Raw genomic sequence first — 26,389 nt, 5'->3', positions numbered from 1 at the left:
CGTATCTATCACGAAACCTATAAGGTACTTACCGTTGACCTAGCATCATGAAATTCAGCAGGTAGGTAGGTCTTATAGCACAAATAAAGGAAAAAATCTGAAAACCGTGAATTTGTGGTTAAACCACAAAAAAAATTAAAATGTTTTCACCAAAAATTTCATCTACTAAATCACGTATAGATGGCGCAGTCCATTATTAACTTGCAGTGTTCTACATAAAAGTGTATACCTTGTATGATGGTACGGAACTCTTGGTGTGCGAGTTCGGCTCACACTTGACTGGTTTTTTTATAGACTAGCTCTTGGATGGAACTAAAAATTCACGGTTTTCGGATTTTATCCTTCTTTTATGCTACAAGACCTACCTACCTGCCATATTTCATGATTCTAGGTCAAAGGGAAGTACCTACACTATAAGTCTCTGAACAGACGGTCAGACGGACGGACAGACAGACAAACAGACAACAAAGTGATCCTATGAGAGTTCCGTTTTTCCTTTTGAGGTACAGAACGGTAAATTTTCAAGCTTTAGTAAAAAAATAGCCTGTGAAAAATCCCGATTTTGCTTTATTTTTCACAGGCTACTTTAAGAAAAGGCTTTTCATGTGATTTTTCACATGCTACCCATGAAATGGCCCATCTGTACTGGCCAGGCTGCCTTATTAATGAAGTAAAATCGGTAATGATCGTGTTTGGCAAATTTCCAAATTCTAAACATCACACGCGGACGCTGCTATCTAATTCATTAGCTAATAACATATTTTAATATGGGCAACCATTTTGATATCGTGTTTTGGTTTTCAAAGCGTTGGTGATGGGAGTGGCCTAGTTGCGATAGGCTTTGTTAAAATGATCGCGAAGGTACAGCAACATTGGCTGAAGTATAAATGTTTGACCAAATATTGGTACCTAATATTGTATAGAAGCAGGCGTTATTTTGCGGAAGTCCATGATATACAAGGAAACAAAGGTTTAATTTGCTAAAATCAGCTAAAAAATGCAAATCTGTATTATACAACATGCAGAATGCGACATGCATCGCCCGCCCTCCCACTACTAAGCATGCAGGAAAAGCCAGCCACCAAGCAAGCTCCAAGGATTATAGCAAATTGAACTTTTGATTCATTGCATAAATTTTGGTAAGTTAGTAATAACTAATAATTAATTTTGGTAAGTTAGTTATAAAAAGATAACTTCTTTTGGCAAATTAATAATTTTTCAAAAACTTTTCTTCACCGTTACGCGTTATTAAACGCACACAACTTTGTAAAATTAGAGGTGCGTGCCCTGGATCGAACCCCTCTCCGAAGAGGCTGACTTCTTAACCACTGACTTAAAAGCCACTTTATTTTTTAACTAAGCATATTACGCGCCCGCCTAGAAGATGCCTATCGTCACTGAGCATGAAATTTCCGCTAAGTATGTGAAAAATCACCAGTTTTCAGGACACTCCACTAAACTTAATTTTTTTGGAAAAACTGTGCTTTGCTTTTAGATCAAAATCATAAAAGCTAAAAAAGAAGGCATTAGACGATGCATACGCTGTACATAAAATAGTTGTTTTGGTAAAAGTCGGAAAGAAAAAAAAGTGTTTATTTAATGCCTTTTCGCTGAGACAATCTATAGATAGTAGGTGTAACTCAAAATTTAAAAATTCCCCGACACAAAAGCCTCTATAAGAAAACTAGAAAAGAGCTGATAACTGTCAAACGGCTGAACCGATTTTCTTCAATTATAGCTAAGAACACTCTCGATCAAGCCACCTTTCAAACAAAAAAAAACGAAATTAAAATCGGTTCATTCGTTTAGGAGCTACGATGCCACAGACAGATACACAGATACACACGTCAAACTTATAACACCCCTCTTTTTAGGTCGGGGTTTAAAAAGGTTATTTCTTGGACTAGCACACATAGCTAAAGAATGGATTTCTGCCACGCATCTTTTAAAACTGAACAAAATGACATCAAAGACGAAAAATCAAAAAAAACAATACATAGCGGATTTTGTATGCTCAGTGACGCTATGCATTCTTCTTTGGAAAATGGTTGCCTAAATGCTAATTACTAAGAAACACTTACTAAGAAAACTTATAGTAAACTAGAGGATGCCCACGACTTCGTCCGCGTGGATTTATGTTTTTAAAGATCCGTGGGAACTCTGGTTTTCCGGGATAAAAAGTAGCCTATTTCTAAGAAAGAGAAAGAAGAATAGAATAGAATATAAGCTAACCCTGTACCCGTCAGAATCGGTTAAACTGTTGGGCCGTGAAAAGGTAGCAGACAGACAGACAGATAGACAGACAGACACACTTTCGCATTTATAATATTAAAAAGTATGGATATATAGGTAGGCACTACACGTTTGTAAATAAATTAGTAGGTAGATATATGGAAATTTTATCGCGATAAAAATTATTGTTTTATTACTTGGTTAGCTAATGTACGTACATAAAGCGATTCCAATTATAACAAACACAACATGCGTGAAATTCACTGATGCTGTAAATATTGTTGTTGCTTGTTATCGACTTCATCACTGTGATTGGGTTAGTTGTTTTTTTCAATTAAAATCTTTTTTTTTCATATGCGGTGAAGCTCAGAAGGAGGGTATTGTACTTGACCTGTTATGCATGTCATATTATATATGTATTATACCTATATGTACCTAGTACGTATGTATGTCCGTTCCTATGACCGCTCGTAACTGCTCAATGCCTCAACCAATTTTGATTAAAAAAAACCACCCGGCTGGGTTTGTTGTGGTGTCAGACAGATAGACGGACGGACGGAAGGACTGGCAGACGGACAGACAGACATTTTTTTATTCAGTAACAAGTTAGTCCTTGTCTCACCTGGTGATAAATGATGATGCAGTGTAAGCCATTTTAGACTTCCATAAGCGGGCTAACCTGGAAGGGGTGTGGCAGTTTTCATTAAACCCATACTTTGGTTTCTTCAGGGCATCGTACGGGAACGCTAAATCGCTTGGCGGCACGGCTATGCCAGTAGGGTGGTAACTAGCGACGGCCGAAGCCTCCCACCAGACCAGACCAGAGTTACTAAAAATTCCAAATCTCTGCCAGGAATCGAACCCAGGATCTCCCACTGATAAGACCACAACGCTTACCACTGTGCTCGAGAGGCCGTCAAACTAAAAACATTTTATACAAGGAAACACAAAGGCTTCCCACGGGATGACGAAGTCACGAATCAAAGTAGAACATTATGGAAAACATTTTACTAGTATTTTCCACGGACAAACAATTTAAATTATTACTATTTGTATTGTCAGTTTAATTGATCAGGCACGAGCGTGCAGTGATCTATTGACACCTAATAAATCTAGGTCCCAAACTCGATACAATACCCGAAGTGTTCACAATCAAGCCGAGTGATAAAATCGATTTTCATGCATTGTGCTTGCCGGGCCGTATACCTACTGCTTTTCCATAACCATGTAATAGCAAGGATAAACAATAAATACTTGGTACTACTACTAGATTAGAAGCTTTACTCCCAGATGTTCAATAGGGATGATGACTACTAGTCAAATCAGTGACTTTTTATCATACGTCAAAACGCTCGCTTAAAAATACCTGATTACGGAAGCCTCGGTGCGCGAGTCTGATTCGCACTTGGCCGGTTTTTCTTTTTGAGGTACCATACCCTAAAAATTACCAGGGCCCCATAACTAATTACAGGTAGGTATTATGTTTGCAGGGTGACAGTGGAGGAAGGAGCGTCTCTTCCTTTGGCTTCGGCTGTCGCGATGTCCCCGGCGCGGTCTACATCAATGTGTCCTGCCCTAACATTAGGCTCTGATCAGACGGCACACTGGTTTCTTGTCTACACGTAGCTGAAATGGGCAGGTGGAGTTGCCTTACTTGATAAGGCGCATCATCGTTATCATCGTGACAACCCATTGCCGGTACACTACTGAGCACGGGTCTCCTTTCAGAATAAACTGGTGTTCAATAAAGATGTTGTAAAAATCAATAGCCTCATTTTATACAAATACACTACCGCTCAAAAGTATTCAAAGTATATAGCATTTTAAAGAAATAATTTATTAGGTTTCATTGTTTGTATAGCGGCGCAAAATACCTATCTACGGTTATGTCTAAAAATGGCGAATAAACAGTTAAAATAATTACTAAGTAGTTTCATTCACTAAAACTTTTACAAAATGTATTTTACTAGGTGGTCAAATACTTTTGAGAGGTAGTGTATAGCATAGGCATAGGGCAAGCGCTCTTCAACCTAGATTTCATCATTGCTTTTGTTAGGCATGATTGTCATCAAGCGGCGCAACCCTATGCGACAATTTAAAACAAGTCTAAATTAAAAATTTATAACACCCCCGACAAGTGAAGGTTACAGTAACTAGAAAAAAGCTGATAACTTTCAAACGGCTGAACCGATTTTCTTGGATTATAGCTAAAAACACTCTCGATCAAGCCACCTTTCAAACAAAAAAAAAACTAAATTAAAATCGGTTCATTAGTTTAGGAGCTACGATGCCACAGACACAGAGATACAACAGATACACACGTCAAACTTATAACACCCTTCTTTTGGGGTTGGGGGTTAAAAATACATTTGTATGAAGACCTAGGCAGGTATACACAGAGCTATGAAGCTAAAACCGTTTCGGAAATATGTCTCCCTACTATTGCACGAAATTGTATTAACCGATTTCAAAAAGGAGGACGTTCTCAATTCTTTTTTGAAAAACTATGTTAGTTTCTTGTACCAGAAAAACCGATAGAGATTGGGGTCTCTTGGTGCTAGAATAGCGACCTCACACCGGAAAACGCAGCGTTGGAAGGTCCCCCAACTAGGTGGATAGACGACATCAAACGAATGACATTTTTCATTTTCCAGTATTCAAATCTAATTTCCGCGTTTTCAATTCGCCCGTCTACAAAGCGGTAAATGCATTTCACAAAAAAATTCCCACCCGAAAAATGCACCAATTTGTCTGCGAAAAGCAATAAAATGTTACAATTCATCCGTACCGACACGGCCATTAAAATCGGCGTATCGGCAGAAATTTCCAAGCGAAAAATCTCTGAAAAACATTTTCCCATTTTCCCCGAAAACCCACCCCCTTGCACCAAAACCTACATAAACACGCTATATATAATGTTAATGTAATTATCTGGCTTCAATTTTGTATAAATACGTTTTTGTGTGCGTTTCAAGCTCGCCTATGTGTTCGTGAATCCCTCGTACCGATACGTACATGCGTGCGGGTTGCATTCGTATGGGTTTATTTTATCTACGCTGTTTGCCGTATATTGATGCTGGGGGGTGACCTCCCGACTACCCCTACACCCCCAGGGGGAGTCATGATGACGATGACGGGTCTGCGCAAGTGCTAGAGCGAGACGGAACGAAAAACTATCTAGGCTGCCTATAGCACCGTCATTTCACCCTGCGTTGTGTATAGCACTTCAACTACTTGCTGAGAGCTGATGACGATTTGTTCCCAATCCGTTAAACAAGTTTCAGAACCCAAATGGTAAAAACGGAGCCCTCTGCTGTCTGTCTGTATGTCTGTCTATGTATCACAGGTCTATAGCTCGTATGACGAAATGAGTTACAGACCTGAAATTTTAGTATTTGGTGCGAGACGTTGCGTTGACTCAAAAACGAATATGAAAAAATAATAAAGAATTGAGTGGCCGTTAAAAAGGAATAGCATAATTGTAGGTTTTTATAGCTATACTCTGCGAATCCAGCTAAAAGAATAAAAGCTCTTGACTGTGATCTCACCTGGTAGTAAGTGATTACAGATTATGATGGAAGGAGGCTAACTAGGAAGAGGTATGGCAGTTTTATGTAACCCATACCGTTTTCGGTTTCAAATAGCTTGGCTTTTCCGTAGTAATACTTTAGTATATTGTTGTAAAGCGCCTGTGATGTTAATGCGCTGAATGTGTCTTGCATTGAATATTGCTATGCAAAGTACACAGCAATTTCATACTATCCGAGGAGCAAAATAACTTTGCGCTAATTTGCACGAACCATTTCTTATTAACAGGGCTCTCTCCGTCACTCGTTTCATACAATCGTAGTTCCAATTTCATTTGAATATTAAGCAACCAAAGTCGATGAAATTTTGCAGACATATTCTAGAAACTAATATCTGTGTCTGTGGTGTTTTAGATTTTTCTAAAAATATGTAGTTTTAAAATTACAGGGGCTCAAAGATTTGTATGAAAATTTTTAAGACCGCGTAACTTTGAAACCGAATATTTTAACAGAAATCTGGAAAACCACAGACATAGATATTAGTATCAAAAATATGTCTGCAAAATTTCATGGACTTTGGTTGCTTAATATTCAAATGAAATTGGAACTACGATTGTATGAAACGAGTGACGGAGAGAGCCCTCTTAAGTGTATACTTATCTAGGTATATCGACTTTTTAAACGTCAGGCTAAAGAAGTAAGAAACTTGATAATATACCTACTAACTGTCTGGCCATGCAATGAACGCATGACATGATTTCTATATACTATTCCGAAGAAAATATAAAAAATTACACAAATTTATACTTTGACGTAAGATTTTTTAAATATTTTTTAATTTTTATCTCCCAAAGCCACCATGATCCAAGCTTCATAGACGCTGATCGCTCTTGCCTGTGTTGAGGGCTATACGCAGAGAAACTATCAGCTTTTATAAAATTCCCACTAGATTACAACATGGGGTTATTCTGGGGGCGGACCAACGAATTCCTGAAAGGCCCGCAACGCATCGGCGGCTCGTGCAGCAAATGTTTATGGGCGGCGGTAATCACTTAACACCAGGTGATCCGCCTGCTCGTTTGCTCGCTATTTTTTATTTAAAAGAATAACGAAGTTAACCCGCGCGCTCTTAGTCCATCAGCTATTGTTGGGATATTATGGACACGGGATATTACGGACATTATCTAGAATCTTGTAGGTAACAATCAATCGTCCACGAGCTCTCGACCTACGCCAATTTTTCGTTGATACCGCGTTTTATTGATATACGAGCGGACGGTCGTTCGAAGTAAATTATTAACATTTTTCCAGCCATATCCGCGCGCCGTCAAAAGCGCACAGGCTTAATGAAAATGGCGGTATAAAGCCTAATATTAAAAACTACTTTTCATCATAAAGGTTGGTACTTACCAATTATTTATCATCCGGATATGGTCGCGAGGAATTTTTAATTGTTATACCATCCGTCCCTTTGTTGTGGATTTTGGCTTGTCTATAATGGTAATAATTTAAAGAATTTGTAACAGACACAAACTACATAAACTACAATCCATACTAATATTATAAATGCGAAAGTGTGTCAGTCTGTCTGCTACGTTTTCACAGCCCATCCGCTGAACCGATTTCAATGAAAGGTACAGACTTGGGACACATCCCGGGGAAGGACATAGGCTACTATTTATCCCGGAAAATCCCACCGGATAAAAAACCGATATCCACACGAGCGAAGCCGCGGGCATTCTCTTGTAGTACCTAACATAAAAGAAATCCGTAATGTTATACCACTAGTTGATGCTCGCGACCTCGTCCACGTGGTTAGGTTTTAAGAATCCCGTGGAAACTCTTTGACAAAAGTGCCTTATGTCACTCTCCCGGTCTTTTACACCCTAGCCATGCAAAAATCACGTCAATCTGTTGCTCTGCTGGGATGTAATTGAAGGACAAACCAACAAACAAACACAATTTCGCATTTATGATATCATCATCATCATCATCAACAACCCCTCTTAATTATTTATGTTGATAATGATTCATAAAAATTGACTGATTAATAATGCGTTGTTTGTATTAAAATATCATGTCAGCTCATACATTTATACAGTGCTGGGTGATCTGGGATTACAGGGTGTTGACATTTCTATGTGACGGTGTTAATCGCTCGGTTTGCGACCCGCGCCGGTGTTAAGACTTTTAAGTAATTAAACGCCCCCAAATCAGGTGCAAACACCGTATATAAAATCATTAGTTGCTATCCAATGACGTAATTAGCGCATATGCATGTGGAAATGTAACTTGAGACATGGTCGTTAACTCTGCGAGTGACTCTAAACTAGCAGACTTTTAAGAAATCGGTACTTAAAGGGGTGCAATTTACTAAAATTACTAAACTCGTAAATACTTCTTCATTTTTACCCGAAAACTCACATACCAATTTTCATAGATATCTAGGTACTTAGGTATATAACTTGACAAAAATTTAAAAACTTAACTTAAACAAAAACTTAACTTAAAAATGACAGATTTTCATATAAATTTTCATGCCCTATTTAAGTAACCCCCTGTAGGTGGGGTTTTTAAAAGGCTGAAACATGTTTTTCTTAATTTTTAACGAACAGCTCAAATACCATTTGTCATAAAAACAACTAAAATAATGACGGGGGTTCTTATTCTAAGAATGACGGACTATCATACAAACTTATAATCCACATATCTATGTATATCCCCTATTTACCGAAAATCCTTTCTTAATTTAAGCGCTTATACCTACGTCATAAAAGTGCAAAAATTTGCGGTTTAGACTGTGTATTGATAGGTCAGACAGTCAGGGTAAGCATGTTTACGTTATGAATATGATGAGCAGGTTAATAATCCAGCAAAATTAATCAGCTAGGGTCCTCATCATCATCATTAACAAACGATAGACGCCTACTGCGGGACATAGGTGTCTTGTAGAGAGAGACCTCAACACGCGACGGTCTTGCGCCGCTTGAATCCAGCGGCTCCCTGCAATTCGTTTGATCTCGTCTTTCCACCTAGTGCGGCAGCGTGGCACGGTCCTCTAATAAAACGCCGTCACATTTATGTTATACTAGCTGGTCCGCGACTTCGTCCGCGTGGATTGACGTTTTTAAAATCCCGCGGGAACTCTTTGATTTTCAGGGATAAAAAGTAGCCTATGTGTTAATCCATTCCATCTCCATTCCAAATTTCAGCCAAATCCGTCCATCCAAACATCCACACTTTCACATTTATAATATTACTAGTGGATGCCCGCGATTTCGTCCGCGTGGATTTAGGTTTTTAAAGATCCCGTGGGAACTGTTTGATTTTCCGGGATAAAATGCCTGTGTCAATTACAAGTACGCAAGCTACCTCGGCACCAAATTTCATACAAATCGGTTAAGCGGATGGGGGTTTAGGAATCCCGTGGGAACTCTTTGATTTTCCGGGATAAAAAGTAGCCTATGTCCGTCCGACAGACAGACACACTTTCGCATTTATAATATTAGTATGGATATTAGGAATTAGGATTCACAAGATATTCACAAGATATTTACAATACTGTTTTTACAACAATGATTCCACCAGACAATGTACCTATATCGCCTCGTTCTGGTACGGACCGTAATAAGACCTCTGGAGCACGTCGCTCGACAGTGGTTGATGATGGTCTCGGGTAGCATGTGGCTCTCGGAGGTCCACGAGAGCTGTAGGATTTCCGAATTTGATTTGGATTGTTCAAATTGGCAGCTGTTTAAAAGTTTTCCTAATACTTGTCTGCCAACCAGCCAACGTCATCAGCGAATAAAGGTTCCATGCATGTAGAGTAGAGCTACTATATAGTGCTTATATAATTTAGGTAGTTCGTCGTTAACATATAAAAATGACGTTTTAAAACCAGTCAAAACTAAATAAAACTCAAAAAGCGCGAATAAATCACAGAAAGATTATCTTCCCCGATAGCACGTAGGCAGGCGTTTTCGGTAATGCCTACAATATTATGTTAAATACAACTACAAAATTGACAATTTATTGTATGCAATCATTTACCACACAGATCTACAGCAATGCATATTATAATGCTATAGCTATACTTGCTTATAGTATACTTAATAAGTACTAAGTGATGTAAAGTAGCTTAGTACGTAAGTAAGTAAATAGCATCCCCTGCCAGACACCCTTAAACTTTTAAACTTTAAGGGCGCCTGGCAGGTGGTTGCCACGATGCTGTCTGGCAATGCATGACGTGATTTCTAATACTATTTCGCATAAAATATTAAAAAAATGGATTTTATACCTTGACGTAAGACTTTTTAACCCCCGACCCAAAAAGAGGGATGTTATAAGTTTGACGAGTGTATCAGTGTATCTGTCTGTGGCATCGTAGCTCCTAAAATAATGAACCGATTTTAATTTAGTTTTTTTTGTTTGTAAGGTGGCTTGATCGAGAGTGTTCCTAGCTATAATTCAAGAAAATCGGTTCAGCCGTTTGAAAGTTATCAGCTCTTTTCGAGTTACTGTAACCTTCACTTGTCGGGGGTGTTATAAATTTTTAATTTACACTTGTTAAACCTTTATTACGTATTCTCTCCCAAAGCTACCATGATGCAAACTTTATAGTCGCTGATCGTTCGTTCCTGTGTTAGGGACAATACGCACAGAAACTTTCAGTTTTTATAAAAAAAAGAAGGTCTTAGTCCATTACGGTCTAAGTATTTTGAAAGTTAAACTTACAATTAAACTTTTTTCAGTCTCTTCTTTCAGAATGGTGAGTTTCATGAATGGTAGGTATACTTATTCCGAACCAGCTGATAAGTAAATTCATTTATTTTATTTATATTTAGTTTTCATTCGATTACAAGTGTAACGATTCGAAAGCATTTGCAAAAGTTTATTTGATTGAAAAACTATTCTATTCTATTTCATTCTATTCTAGGCAAGCCGCTTGGGCTATAAAATGTACCTACCCTAAAAGGATTTATCCAAGTCGGTAACTGGATGGATTAAGTTTATCATGTTAATTATTTGTAAATTAGTTTCTAGCTGAAAATCAAATCCAGTGCATCTTGGCACCAACACACTTTTGAACCACTACAATGCAAAACAAGTGTAAATTAAAAATTAATAACACCCCCGACAAGCGAAGGTTACAGAAATAACTAGAAAAGAGCTGGTAACTTTCAAACGGCTGAACCGATTTTCTTGAATTATAGCTAAGAACACTCTCGATCAAGCCACCTTCCAAACAAAAAAAACTAAATTAAAATCGGTTCATTAGTTTAGGAGCTACGATGCCACAGACAGATACACAGATACACCGATACACAGATACACACGTCAAACTTATAACACCCCTCTTTTTGGGTAGGGGGTTAATAACCATAGATGAAGAACTTACGTAAAACAGCTCAAATAGTTACACAGAATTGAACTCTATAACTTCCAATTACGATCTATTGGTGGATTCGGCGACTCATCAACCCATAGATATGTAAGTGTTATATTAGTGACAGAGGCGACAAAGTTGTAATTTAAAAAAGTGCCATTTGGCTTCTTTTTTTTAGTGTCAATATTGATTAGTAAATCTTAATAACACTCGTTATTTCCAGTCGTATCTCGCAACCGTGGTCTCCCAAACAGATCTTATTTTCTAAATTATAAGTTAAATGTAGTCCTAGGAGAACCCTTCCTCGCCATAAACTAATGAAACTTTTAATAGCTGTAGATTATTTTTTAACAACAATTATTTATATATTTATACATGACTTACTCTACTTTCCTTTCCAACTCAGCGTAAGGTTCCTACCTTGAACTGACCTGACCTGGGTTTGACAATAGTGATAGGATTTGAACCGTCAAGGTTTAGATTTCATTTCACTTCCTGACCGTTATTGAAACTAAATGATAAATAAACAACTGCTGGATAACCTGCAAAATCTTTTTTAAACACCATTCTGCGCCATTCTAGGCTTTGGAAAATCACGCATGATTTTATATCATAGGTTACGTACGTACGTACGTTTCTCTTTACTAATAAATGCATTTATAGAAAACTCAAATGTTATTAGCTTGGTTGTTAAAGAAAAATTTGCGCGGACCTAACCGATCTAACCACAAAGTCACAAGGATTTGAAGTGGTGTAGCGTGCAATGAAAATTAATCTTGTAGCCGCTCTGCTTTTCAGGTCAATCTCCTCGAATCAAATGAGTACACTACTGTTGGGCTAGGTTAGTTATAAACCATGCACACAATGCACACCGTACAACCAAAGTGTAGATTTTGGAAAATAGCCTCTAAGCAAAAGTAGAGAAGACACAAATTGTCTCTGAAACCTGCGCTATACTTCTCGCAAGCGCAGCAGTTAGAAATCACCAGGAAAGTACCAATTCGAATCCTCATTAGAATAGCGCGAGTGAAGTAGGGGGTAGTAATGAGTAAAATTAAGTAAGTACCTACCCATTGCGTTAATAAGGCTGGTAAATCCTTATAGGTGGCACCGTAACATTAACTTATAGCAATTTCGATAAAATGGCGGCCTTTATATTATATAATTCGGAGCTGGCCTGGCCATTTTGTATATAATCTTTATGTACACAAAATTCGCGGTATTGATCGCGTGTTGATAACGCCTCAGTTGATATTAATAACAAGCAAATAGTTTATTCTAAACGTCCGCGCAAAATGCACACATAGATGGAGGCTGTAATTTGTAAATTGAATTCCTCGGGCGGTTCTGCTAGAGCCCACGCCCGTATATATATGTGGAGTTTTATAATAAACACACAAAATCATTATTTGATGATTCCGAGGTGGACGCGCGAGGCCGGGATGGGGCGCTCCAGGGGGGGCAGGTGGCCCCCAACCTCCTGCCGGGGCCGTTGCAGCAGCGATGCAAGCTGCCAACATCAGTGTAGCCAGCGAGGCTGATGACGACGCGTGCTTACCACCTACGCAACGCGCAACAACTCAACGCACCAAAAAAAACCTCAAAAAATTAATCAAAAAAAATTCAAACGGCCTAAAAACAAAAAAAAAATCGAAAATTTAAAATATACCAATCTTTTGGTTTTAACAAAAATTTCGAAAATATATCGCGCATGCGTTAGAGTCATCGCTGCCGCCCGCTGACACATTCAAGAGATAGTTTTATGCAATAGACAATATTCAGTTTTTTCACATAATCATCCTAGATTTTAAGTGATCGATTAACCAATAGTATTCAGCAACACTTGAACTTTTAGCAATAGATCGGAACACCGGTTTAATTTTCTGTAAACTGTAAAATTAGTGTTAAGGCAACTGAGAGGCAGTTCGGCTCGGATTCGTCGTGCAAGGGCTAATGTAACATCGGAACATCTACGACCATCCGGGAGGAACGGCCGAGAACAAACATAAGAAGAAGAAGGAGGAGAAGATCCATGGGAAGGCCACGCAGAAGACAGTGGCACTACAGATGGAAAAACAACTAAGTTAAATGCGCAAGAAGCTGAAGATATCCAAGATTTTATAGCAAAAGGAAATTTAGGATAAACAAATAACAGCCACCGCCATTTGACGATAAAGAAACACGTTTTTTCGCAATAGAACAAGTTTTACGTTTATATCAACCGTTATTACAAGGAAACAATAGAAAAGAGAATTTAAGAATTTAAGTTTTTTAAGTACATTTAAACAACACTGGTTATTTTTGGAACTTTTCGATTGAGTTATATTGATTTTTATAAGCAGACTCTCCATATATATATAGTGAAAGTAATCTAGTGACTCTGGACTTAAACATAAGGCTAAGTGATATTTGAGACTTTTGGCAAATAAATTTTGGAAAAGTTTCGACCAATTTCATCTACCGCTCCAGATTATATGGGAGGTGAAAACAAACAAGCAAAGAAAATAAAAAAACTCGTGCCTTAAATTGGCCTTAAATTAATAGTAAAAAAGGTAAGATAAAATTACGCCAAAACGTTACAAAAAAAATCTAAATTTACCAAGTTTACCTACCTGTTGAAATGACTTCTAGATTTCTTTAATAGTACAAAATTAAAAGTAAATTAAAGTTAAGACTTAGTTAAATGTTTTGTTATTTCTATACCTGTAATGTTTTATATGAATATGTATAAAATTGAACGGGCTTAAAAATAAGCAAGGACTATACAATAAACACAGATACTATAAAAGAAGACAATACAAGAGAAGAGAACTTAGAACTCCAAAATATTGTAAACAGGATAAAGAAGATAGATAGATCACAGAATTTGACACGGAGATTGAATAACAGAACAGACAACTACAAAATCCAGCAAGACATTAAGCTTCTTAAGATTCTACTAAAGGTAAGTACTAAAAATGCATTATTTTAGTCTATAGAGTAAGTAGTAAGTATAACGCAAATGTGGGGTACTCTTGGTATCACAAAATGTCCAATGATGGCAGAACAGATTTAAAAGAACGTCATACTACTTACGCTACGGACAAAATTTGCTATAAAACTTGATTTTCTTAGTCCAAATTGTATGTTTTCAGCGTATGCGGCATAATTTTATATGTTCGTCCATATTTGTAACTGCGATCTCCATTTTTAAGCCTCCCATAAATGTTCGGTTCACAATCGTCGCCGAATTTGCTATCTCGCTCGCTCTCACGTGTTCCTACTTAAGCGTCACTAACAATTTATTCGTCACGTACATTAAAGAATACATTTACATCGGAATCTTTTTCAGCATCAAATTCATCTTTCACGAAAAAGTTACCTATGAGATCATTAAATAATGCGTTTTTGTCATCGTTGATAATATGTTTTTCATGATCAGCAAAATTTTTAAGGCGTGTCCAAAAGGCCGGCGTGTAACGAACGTCGTGAAATTTGTTTTCAAAATAGTGTCTAGCTTTACGTTAGGTGGCACCTCATGCGTATCCAATGCCAAGAATGGCATAGAAACATTCGCCTCTAACTTTCGTTTTCGTCAAGTCAAGTTCAGGTTTTGCCGATGACTCGGGCGGGCTGCACTGCGCATGCCTAAGTCATCGCAGTCATTGCCCAGCCAAATTATTGATTGCGGGTAGTCGGAAAACTGCGGGAGGAAGGGGGAGCGTCATTTACCAATGTGATAGTTTTCACAACGCTCAATTATGTAGGCAGGGGGTGGTGGGGGAAAAAATGTATATATCAATATGGCGGATTTCAGCGGATTTTGTATTAAATTCTATCGGCCCCGCCTGCGTGCTCGGAATTTATGGACGGGCTTTAGCGGAACATTGATGGGTTTTCATTAAAACGGTTTTAAATTTTATATGTACGAACATGTACACGTAGCTTTCCAATTTTAAGCGGACGTTGTAATTGGTTGTTCATTAAAATCATTATTTATTTTAATAATGTCTCACTTATGCATAAAACTGTCTACGGCTTCTTATAATCGCACGCCGCGTCGTTTGCTGGAGTCATTTTATAATGATTACCACATAAGAAGGGAATAAAATGTTGTATTTTTCTTTTTTCTTTCTTTTTTAGCTACATTAATTCAAATTAGTACTTATCTTCAAACTATTTGGGTCCTGAAGGCAATTGGATTTTAATTGAATTAGTGTTATTTAGTTTACCCTTGGGATTTCGTCCACCTTCTTGAACAATGAGATATTTCACATTATTTCATAAAATTGCATTAGGTATTAGGGATAATATCTCGGTAATGCATAATATCTTCTACGGCTACTTTATTATAACGTTGCATGACATTAAAATAAATGATGAATTGACTCTTTTTTAACCCCCGACCCAAAAAGAGGGGTGTTATAAGTTTGACGTGTGTATCTGTGTATCTGTGTATCTGTCTGTGGCATCGTAGCGCCTAAACGAATGAACCGATTTTAATTTACTTTTTTTTGTTTGAAAGGTGGCTCGATCGAGAGTGTTCTTAGCTATAATCCAAAAAAATTGGTTTAGCCGTTTAAGAGTTATCAGCTCTTTTCTAGTTTTCTTGTAGAAAAGAAGGTTAGATAACCGTTAGGTTCTTAATATTATGTCAATTGACAAATTTATGTCAAGCTGTCAAGATGCCTTCACTTGTCGGGGGTGTTATAAATTTTTAATTTACACTTGTATAATGATCATCGCAAGCAGAGGCATCCGCTACTTAGCAAGGAAATGAGAAGATCCAATCAAGTCTTTGTTTCTCAACCGAACTGAAGAAATCTTTTAAGGCGAAAAGTTTCATTGCGTATTAATAGTTTAAACAGAGTAGAAGAATAAGAAAATTAAGTAAGATTTTAATAGGCGCTTTTATGTTTTAATAAACCCTACCTTTTTAAAAATCTTTTTTTCTCTCCTTTATCTATTTAAGGGCTTTTACACCTATGTAAAAAGTGTAAAAATCACGTCGATCTGTTACTTCTTTTCGGCGTGATTAAAGGACCAACCAACAAACCAACAAACAAACACACTTTCGCATTTATAATATGATGTGATTTACTTAGAAATTTTATCATCAATAATAACTAAGTATGTTGTAAGCTTCACACCCACATATGACATTTTAAAATGTAAAGGGTATGTAGCAATATAGGTACAATACCTAGCCAGCTTAGCACCCTAGGTGTTGTGATAGGGTATTAATACACCCACAGCTCACACCCTGATCTATAGCTAATATTCACCCATAGTTCGATATATACTTACACAAGTATAATAGATTATCTCTACCTACCAACCGTAGAGGATGCAACGATAGAAGATGACCAGCTGGGGACCTTTAAAAAAAATTAGGTTTAAGTTTAGATTACATTAGAATATTAGTAGGTATAAGTCATTGTCGTTAGGGATGTTGCAGTTTAAATAGCAACATGTAAAAAAGCCGAAATTAAAAAAAAAAAAACGTACCAACCAACCTACATGGTTGGGAGGTAAACCCAGAAGGTTATTTATATTGTCCCAGTTTTTTTTTCGGGAACTCTTTAATTTTCGCGTATAAAAAGTAGCTTATATATTAAAAAATTTCAAAAGAAAAATAAAACCGACTTCAAAAACCAAAAACACTAAAAAGTTGAAAATAATTTTTGTTTAGCTACACATGTAATGTACCTAGGTATGAAGTCGAGCAAGCATATTATAACAAAATTAGAAATCCAGGAGTGAAGCTCGCCTGACTTCATACCTAGAGGTACATTACATGTGTAGCTAAACAAAAATTATTTTCTACTTTTTAGTGTTTTTGGTTTTTGAAGTCTGTTTTTTTTTCTTTTGAATTTTTTTTTATTTCACAATTTTTAGTGACCCCACTGTACTATAATATGCTATGCCCAGTTAAAACCCTACTGTTTACTAAGCTATTACAGTGATCGCGAGCAATTATCCATTGAGGAGTTCTGTTCTCCATCTCCGAAGATATTCATCAGATCTTCACCAAATTTATATGGGACCACCTGCACAGTATACCCTTTCAAACAAAAAAAAAAAATTCCAAATCGGTCCAGGGGTCTTTGAGTAATCGGGGAACATACATAAAAAAAAAAAAAAGATCCCGACGAATTGAGAACCTCCTCCTTTTTTGGAAGTCGGTTAATTAAACTTATTTAAGCTATCTCAATTCCAAAAAGCCAAACAGGTTCAGTCGTTTGACGTGAAAAGTAACAAACATCCACACTTTGATATTATATTAATAAATATTAAAATTTAGGAAGGATGTAAATTGATAAGCGGTGAAGATAGCGTAGTGGTTAAAACTTCGGACTACTTGGAAGGTCGGGGGTTCAATCCCGGGCACGCACCTCGAACTTTTCGTTGCTCGCTTGCTTCAACGCTGAATAAAAATATAGTGAGAAAATCGTATGTCTGAGAGTTCCCCATAAATGCTTATTCGCACTGGGCAAGCGTGGCAGACTATGGCCTACACCCTTATACTGAGACGAGACCCATGCTCAGTAGTGGGCTGGCGATGGGTTGATCTTGATACCTAATCCATACTTATATAACAAATGCGAAAGTGTGTCTTTCTGTTTTTCTGCTTCCTTTTCACGGCCCAATAGTTTAACCGATTCTGACGAAATTTGGTAAAGGGTTTGCTTATATCCCGGGGACGGACATAGGCTATTTTTTATCCCGGAAAATCAAAGAGTTCTCACGGGATTCCGAAATACCTATCCGCTTAATCGATTTGTATGAAATTTCGTACCGTCCCTGTGATTGATATAGGCAACTTTTATCCCGGAAAATCAAACAAATCCCACGGGATCTTTAAAAACCTAAATCTAGGCGGATGATGTCGCGGGCATCCTCTATAGTGAATGATAAAAATACGAATTTGTAAATTTACCAGGAGTCTGATACATCTTTCAGAGTTGATGCAATGTAAAACGCATGTATTTGAAATATTTTATAGAAGCAGGCGTTATTTTGCGGAAGTCTATGATATACAAAGAATCAAAAGCCCAATTTACTACACATGCAGCATGCAACATGCACCAACCGTCCTCCCACAGCTAAGTATGTGGGAAAAGCCAGCCACCAAGCAAGCACCAAGTACCACCACACAAATCCACCAGAACACACTCGACGCACGTTTTGCTCTAACACCGGAGTATCCTCAGGAGATGTAGACCTTACAATGCACAATTGCAAAGTATGCATGTATTTGAACCCGGAACCTCTCGCAGTCACAGAGTCACCGTGAAACCAAGGCGCACGATCGCATCTCTCGATCATTACAAATGCGCAAAACACGATGCGCGCGGCGTAATGTAATAAGACGCATTTTTCTTAAACAAAAACATATGTACTTAATGGTGTTAGAAAATTGACGCTATGCCAGTTCAGGGAAGTATCCGATGGGAACTATGCTCTACCTTATTATTTATTTATCCATACAAAAATTTTATGTCTGTCAGTCTGCCTGTTATCTTTTCACAGAACATTCGTTTAACCAATTTTGACGTTTCACAAAGATAACTTGCATCCTAGAAAATACTAAAAATATCCCTTTAAGAGAAAAAGACTAGTAAAGAGAAAAATAAAGAAAAAGGGGACAGGGAAGCACTTATGCCTACAAGTTTATTTAACTTATTTGACGTTCCTGTGATTGTCCTTCTATGCAAAACTCAGACTCTAACGATACATCCACCACGGATGTTCTGTAAATCTCATTTTTCCATTACTATGCAAGAACTTAGGTACTCCGAAGGAAATCTTTGCCTCTAAGACATTTATGATTTTTGAAAATCCTGTGAAAACTCTTTGATTTTCCAAAAAAAAGTAGCCCTCCAGGTCTTTAACTATACCCATGCAAAAACACGTTAATCTATTACTCCGTTGCAACGTGATTAAAAGACAAATCAATAAACAATCAAACACATTTTCGCATTCATAATATGGGTTGTGATTGTCCTTCTATAAGGTACTTAGGTACTGATTTGCTTCAAAGCTTGTAAGTGACCTATGCCCAACTCTTCTTCTTTATGTGCCTCTCCATTACTGAAGATCAGCAGTCAGTTGTTTAAACTTCTCCTTGTACATGGCTAGGCGGAATAGTTCTCCAACTGTTTTTATGCCACTCCGTTATGCTACGTAGCCATGACTTCTTCCTTCTTCGTACCCCTCTTTTTCCAGTTATTTTACCCATCATAATGGTCTGCAGCAGGCGGTACCTATCGTGTCGCAAAATATGGCCCAGATATGCCCAACTGCAGACGTCTTTTGGTCGAAACGAGTGACAATCGACGATAGAAAGTAGAGCCTACTCCCCACAGCGGCATATCGTGGCTGACACTAGGTTTTTACCATGCATTCTTCGCGGCCGCAAACAGCGCATTCCGAGACGCAAAACAAGTAAATGCGACCCACGCGGCGCTCTAACGATACATCCACCACGGATATTCTGTAAATCTCATTTTTGCATAATACCCGAGGAAATCTTTGCCTCCAGGATATTTATGAGCTTTTTAACCGACTTTTAAAAAAGAAGGTGCTAATGTGGAGTCACAAACTTTCAAAAAAAAAATATCCAAATCGGTCCGCGTCTTTGAGTAATCGGGGAAAATACATAAAAAATTTAAAAAAAAGATTCCGACGAATTGAGAACCTCCTCCTTTTTTGAAGTCGGTTAACAAAATCGACCAAGCAAGAAGTCCTATGTACTACACATAGGACTTCTTGATTATTTGTATGTTTGCGTGTGTTCTATACATAGGACTTCTTGCTCATTTGACTAGGGATGTTTCAGCAGTGGCAAATAGGTAACCCGGCAAAGTTATACCGCCATGCAATTTGCGTTCCCGTACAATGTCATGTAGAATCCAATTATAATCATGAAGTAGATAGGTACCTATACCTACTATACGTTTACAAGACTTATACGTTCCGTCTCAGGATACGTCGTACAAGTGTAAATTAAAAATTTATATCACCCCCGACAGGTAAAGGTTACATACAGTAACTAGAAAAGAGCTGATAACTTTCAAACGGCTGAACCGATTTTCTTGGATTATATCTAAGAATACTCTCGATCAAGCCACCTTTCAAACAAAAAAAAACCAAATTAAAATCGGTTCATTAGCTTAGAACTACGATGCCACAGACAGATAGGTACACAGATACACACGTCAAACTTATAACACCCCTCTTTTTGGATCGGGGGTTAAAAATTGTTTATGTTTATAAATCAAAAACTATTATGCTTAAAAATAAATAAAAATCTGTTTCAAAATGTACCTTACCTACAAGTAAAGCCCTTTTATATTATGACACCCCACTTGGTATAGTTGTCTTACTTTGAAAATTGAAACCCATTTTAATTTTTTTTTCGGTGATGTAACTACAAATTCACGGTTTTCAGATTCATTCCTTTACCAGTGCTATAAGACTTACCTACCTGCCAAATTTAATGATTCTAGAACAACGCGAAGTACCCTATAGGGTTTCTTGACAGATACGACGGACGGATGGACGGACAGACAGATAGACAACAAAGTGATCTTATAAGGGTTCCGTTTTTCCTTTTGAGGTACCTAACCCTAAAAAGTACTAAAACTTTGTAAAAGTTTATAAATAGAATGATCACAGTAAGTTTTATTTATAAGTAACATAATAGTAATTAGTAATATCGCGGCGCGCTAGGATCGCCGGCATTCCTCTATCTTACCACATTAGCCGTTAGCTGCCGTGCGTGCGGTACCATCCGAGATAAACCTACCTAAGGCAAAATAAAATATATTTCAAAAATGATTAAAATACTAGATGACACCCGCGTTATCTAGTTTATCTGTGTGGATATAGGTTTTTTTAGAAATCCCACAGGAACTCATTAATTTGCTGGGAAAAGTAAGCTACGTTTGTCTCTAGAACGTGAGCTATTGTTTGCCAAAAAGATTATGTCTGCAACGTTGTCATAGGTTTTTTAAATTCCATGGGAACTTTTTGATTTTCGCGGACAAAAAAGACTATATCCTTGTCTGGAATGCACAATTTCTTTGTACCAAATGAAGTCAAAATTTGCTGAACGGATGGGCAATGAAAAGCTAGGAGACAGGCAGACAAGCACGCTTTTGTATTTATAATATTATTGTGATTCTAAATTATTGTCCGATCTGTGAAATAAAGACATTCATTTTATGGACTTTACATAAGCATTTGGAGTTATGTAATTTAAAATTTTCCAAGCCGTAATAAATCGGTATTCATAACTTATGCCGCTTTGCCTCGGGGCGTTTACAAGTAACTCCGACCACCATCTAAATAACTCGCCACTCGAATTATTGGTTCATTCATGCCCACTTTGCTTTCCAGGCGATTTCCCAAAAATAAAAAGTGGCCTGTGTCTATTCCCGGGATGTAAGCTATTTCTGTGCCTTTATTTGTCAAAATCGGTTAAACGGATGGACCATTAAAATCTAGTGTTTATGTAAACAGACAAACAGATACACTTTCCCATTTATAGTATTAGTATAGGTTATGGACTGTAAAATGTCTGAAATAAAGATTTATTTATTTCATAAAAGTTACACGAACACTTTATGGTATGTAATTTTAAATTTTCCAAGCCGTAATAAATCGGTATTCATGACTTACGTCGCTTTGCCTCGGGGCGCTTACAAGTGACCCCGACCACCATCTAAACAACTCGCCACTCGAATAATTGGCAAATGTGAAATAATGAATTTCATGTCCATTTTGCTTTTTCTATTTACTTGTAAATGAATAGCCACATCCATACGAACAGTTATTATAAATTGAAAGTGTCTGTCTGTTTGTTAAATTTTAGTTATCTATGTATTTACCTACGAGTATATTATACCTAAAAAGGGTCTTGGACTGTATTAATAAAATTATGTGATGTTTTGTATAGGGGTTGTTAATGGAGCTAGAACACACATTTATTATTAAAGAGAATAATTAAATAAAAAGTCATGATTTTCGTTTATTTTTCACATACTTAATTAATTAAAATGAATAACCAGAACCTTATATTTCAAATATTATTGATTATTATCTAGTTTTTTTCTACGAAAAACTAATTTTGTTAAAAATGCCTTTTTTTGAAGTAGAATAAATTAAAATTCTGTTAGATAAAGTCACAGATAAATCAAACAGTTTCTTTTACAAAAAAACAACGTCTTGGTCTTTGATGTTACAAAATTAAATTTAAATAATTGTATGACATGTAATGGTGTTAATGATATTTGGTATATTTCTTGTTAACCATTAAGATTGACTATAATTTAAGTTTAGTATTAACTTTGCAATAATTCAATTTAAAATTGAATTTAACTTAACTATTAAGTAGGATTTTGCTAGATTTTATCCACGCCTTCGCCCGCAGAGAATCATCTTAGGTAGAGTCATTCCATTACATCATCAAGATGGTGATAATGATGATGATGATGATTAGAGGTCAGGAATATAGCTATTATACGTCAGGTCGATATTTTTAGGGTTCCGTACTTCAAAAGGAGAAACGGAACCCTTATAGGATCACTTTGTTGCCTGTCTGTCCGTCCGTCCGTTCGTCCGTCCGTCGTGTCTGTCAAGAAACCTATAGGGTACTTCCCGTTGACCTAGAATCATTAAATTTGGTAGGTAGGTAGGTCTTATAGCAAAAGTACAGGAATAAATCTGAAAACCGCGAATTTGTGGTTACATCATTAAAAAAAAAAATTTAAATGTGTTTCAATTTTCAAAATAAGATAACTATACCAAGTGGGGTATCATATGAAAGGGCTTTACCTGTACATCCTAAAACAGATTTTTATTTATTTTTATGTATAATAGTTTTCGATTTATCGTGTAAAATGTTGGAAAAAATACCCGACTACGGAACCCTCAGTGCGCGAGTCTGACTCGCTCTTGGCCGGGTTTTTTTCGTATAAAATGTAATAACCGTAATAACGAATCAATTGATTTCTCATTCATCAAATCGGCTCAGTAGTTTAGGTGCTACAAAATACAAATACAAACCTACATAAGAAAACTGCTAAAATCATAACCTTTCCTTTTGGCTCTGCCGTAGTCGGGTAAAAAGAGAGACACAATTTTGAACATGGAAAATGTCTATTTAATTTTACGCCTAATCTTAACACTTAACTAAGTGCGTATAAAACCCGAGTGATTAGAAAGTTAGTAGGTAGGTATTTAATGAAACTTTCGCTATTAATTGATAGGCTCGAGTGAAACATGGTTATAGAATATCTATCCAACCTGCTTAATTTAAACACATTTATAAACTTATTGAACACTAAACGAAATAAAAATACAACCCTTTATAATGGTGGACGAATATTTTCAAAATCGTACTTAATAACTTAATTATGATATTTCAACATGGCCTATACTTCAGTACCTGTATCAGTATTATGACAAGTGTAAATTAAAAATTTATAACACCCCCGACAAGTGAAGGTAACAGTAACTAGAAAAGAGCTGATAACTTTCAAACGGCTGAATCGATTTTCTTGGATTATAGCTAAGAACACTCTCGATCAAGCCACCTTTGAAACAAAATAAAACTAAATTAAAATCGGTTCATTAGTTCAGGAGCTACGATGCCACAGATAGATACTCAGATACACACGTCAAACTTATAACACCCCTCTTTGTGGGTCGGGGGTTAAAAATAAAAGAAGAATAGAAGTAGTAGGTACCTAAGTGATGACTGATGATACAGTCGAAGACGGAAGCGGGCTAATACGGAATTTGCAGCTGACGAAGCTGTTTAATTTTTGCTCTTTGCCATTCCAGAAAGAAAAAAAAACAAGGAAACCCTAAGCGAAGACGCTTACATGAAATAAATATTGCACACATCAAAATTGAGTACAAGGACTTACATAACGTTACGAAACTAGACACTGAAGACTATTGAGAATATAAAATAAGAACCAACAAAATATAAAGAACAGACAAAATAAATTCTAAACCACCACAGGAACTCCTTTCACAATCCTATCCTAATAATAATTATACCGCTATACAGCGAAGATTTCTACCAGTTGCGTCCTAGAAACCTACGCCTACAGACAAGCCAAGCATTTCTTTCTATACGTAATGCTATAGCTAAAATTCATAGTGAAATAAGTATAAGAACTAGCTTCTAAAAAACTTGTTAGGCATCCCAACTTAACCCCACTAATAACACCACACGAAAATAATTCTTAGCAACTTCGAATTATAGTCGTTTTTGCGTTGATTTTTATAACACTGTTAGGATGTTCTTCCACTTTAGGAACGAATGCGGCAGTACAGGCCAATGCACGGTGCATACAACTAATAGTGTTGCGTCTTGCATCGGAATAGAATAGTGATGTGCATCTATTGCATCGTTAGATTTTTTTTGTATGAAGTTTAGAGGTTAGTCATGATTTTTCAGGGACCTTAGGCTAGTTGTGTTGTATTTTGTGAAGATTTTGTTGTAGTTTTGAAAGATTTTTGGATTTTATGTTTTATCGATTATGCCTTTTTTTTTTAACAATTTACGATGTGTCTTGATGTGAATGGGTACTTACTTGATTCCTGATGGGATTCCTTAGTGGAATCATTATTTTGAAGTTGTGGTAGAGTCATTCTTAGCTTGCGTTTAGAAATTACTTTTCTGCTAAAAGTTTCTATTGATTAAGCTACTAGTGTTTGTACTGTATACAATGAAAAGTATATCTTTCCAATTTATTTTTACATCCATTATATTTTTAAGCCTTTAAAACATAGTTTTATTTGTCTATTTTGTAGTTAGCTTAGTTTCCTATAGGTATACCTACGTATAAAACATTATTAGCCTGACTAAGCTAATGCGGAATTGAACTTAGACTTACTTATCCTAGCCAACGTTAATTAATTGCAAACTACAAATTTTCTTCACTATAGTTTTACCATGAACAGTTACGTGGACTTTATACAACATTTCCCAAAAGATTTCTAATTTTCAATTTAAACTACAATGTTCAATAAAACTAGTTTAAAGATTTTAAGCTTAGTGTGCGCGCGCGCTGCCCTCTTGCCTGTAAGCGTTCGATATAGGCTAAAACATATTATTATATGCAAGACGTTTCTTGTACTACGCCAAATCTAGGGTTGGACAACCTATCTGGTTTTATTTATCTATTTTCTAAAATAATTTTGAATAACTATACATTTTTCTATAAATATTTTGTTTTTATTGTATAAATATTAACGTCAATTATGAATTTATCTGAATTATACTGAACCATTTCTGTTTTTTTTTCGTTGTGTGTAAGAAGTGGAAGAAAAAAATAGGCTAACGAGCTTAATGAGAGACCACAGAGCCTAACATTACCATAAAACGGTTAGAACAAGTTGGTATCGATGCTAAAAATAACATTAAGTCGATCGCTAAAGCATCATGAGGTATGCAAAACCGATGCAAGGAAGTGGGGCTCTCGTCCTAGCACAGCCCTACGCCCCGCAGGCAAATATGAACGAATGTAAGTTGACTTAGAATAAGTATGTTCAGCAATCGAGACTCGGCCAGTGTTAGATCATAATGTGTTGAAAGTGCTTGCGCGCAACACTACGGCTAACAATGAAAACGCACCGGCGATTTTCGAAAATTTCATACTGAAATTCCAAAGTGAAATAGGGAACGCGCCGGCCATCTCCGAAATACCCCGTTCGATGGTCGAAATGTGATCACAGATTGCCGATTTAAAAGTGAACTGACGTGGCTTAGGCGGGAAACGAAAAAAATTGAAATAAAACTTCATCGTTCTAAACCGTGAAATTAGAAAAATGTAATAGGTTAAAAAATAAGTGTTTAGCGATAAAAAGATTGGCGCGTAAATGCGGACATGCCATTTCTCGATAACCACAGACTATAAAGTTTATTGTTATGTGAGCTATTTGGACTTTTTTTAACGCGTTGGACAGGACTAAGGTCAGTTGAGTGTTTTATAATGTCTACTTGTACATCTTTAACGTACTTTTCTAAACTTTACTTTTATGTCTTGTAGTTTTAGAAGTCGATTCATTCTAAAGTTTAAATGCAATTAATCAGAGTTTCCTAACTCTACTTAATAATAGATTATTGTAGTTTCTTACTAAATAAAGTAAGGAGTTTTAAGAGAAGGTTATACGAAAGTTTAGAGTAAGTTCGTGTATCATTTGATACTAGTACCATATTTTTTAACATTCACGTCTTATATTT

General features: G+C 36.7%; 1 protein-coding gene and 1 long non-coding RNA gene across 4 annotated transcripts in view; both read left to right on the top strand.

Annotated features, from left to right (window-relative positions):
• Window positions 1-2,449: 2,449 nt before the first annotated feature.
• On the top strand, window positions 2,450-3,995 carry LOC123877459. Its single transcript, XR_006798599.1, has 2 exons — window positions 2,450-2,548; window positions 3,723-3,995. It is a non-coding gene; the product is annotated as an uncharacterized LOC123877459 (long non-coding RNA).
• Window positions 3,996-12,694: 8,699 nt separating this feature from the next.
• Window positions 12,695-26,389, top strand: part of LOC123877456 (zinc finger protein 135-like) — a 168,979-nt gene continuing 155,284 nt past the window's right edge. For 2 of the 3 annotated variants that reach the window (XM_045924260.1, XM_045924252.1), the window contains exon 1: window positions 25,471-26,119. The gene's annotated coding sequence lies outside the window, so the exon portion shown is untranslated. Of the gene's footprint in view, window positions 14,090-25,470; window positions 26,120-26,389 lie in introns of those variants that run through there. The other variant, XM_045924253.1, reaches the window with a different exon arrangement.

Source organism: Maniola jurtina, chromosome 23, assembly GCF_905333055.1.
Source record: "Maniola jurtina chromosome 23, ilManJurt1.1, whole genome shotgun sequence".
Classification (NCBI taxonomy): Eukaryota; Metazoa; Arthropoda; class Insecta; order Lepidoptera; family Nymphalidae; genus Maniola; species Maniola jurtina.
The sequence above is the reverse complement of the archived record's forward strand: the minus strand, read 5'-3'. Positions and strand labels throughout refer to the sequence as shown.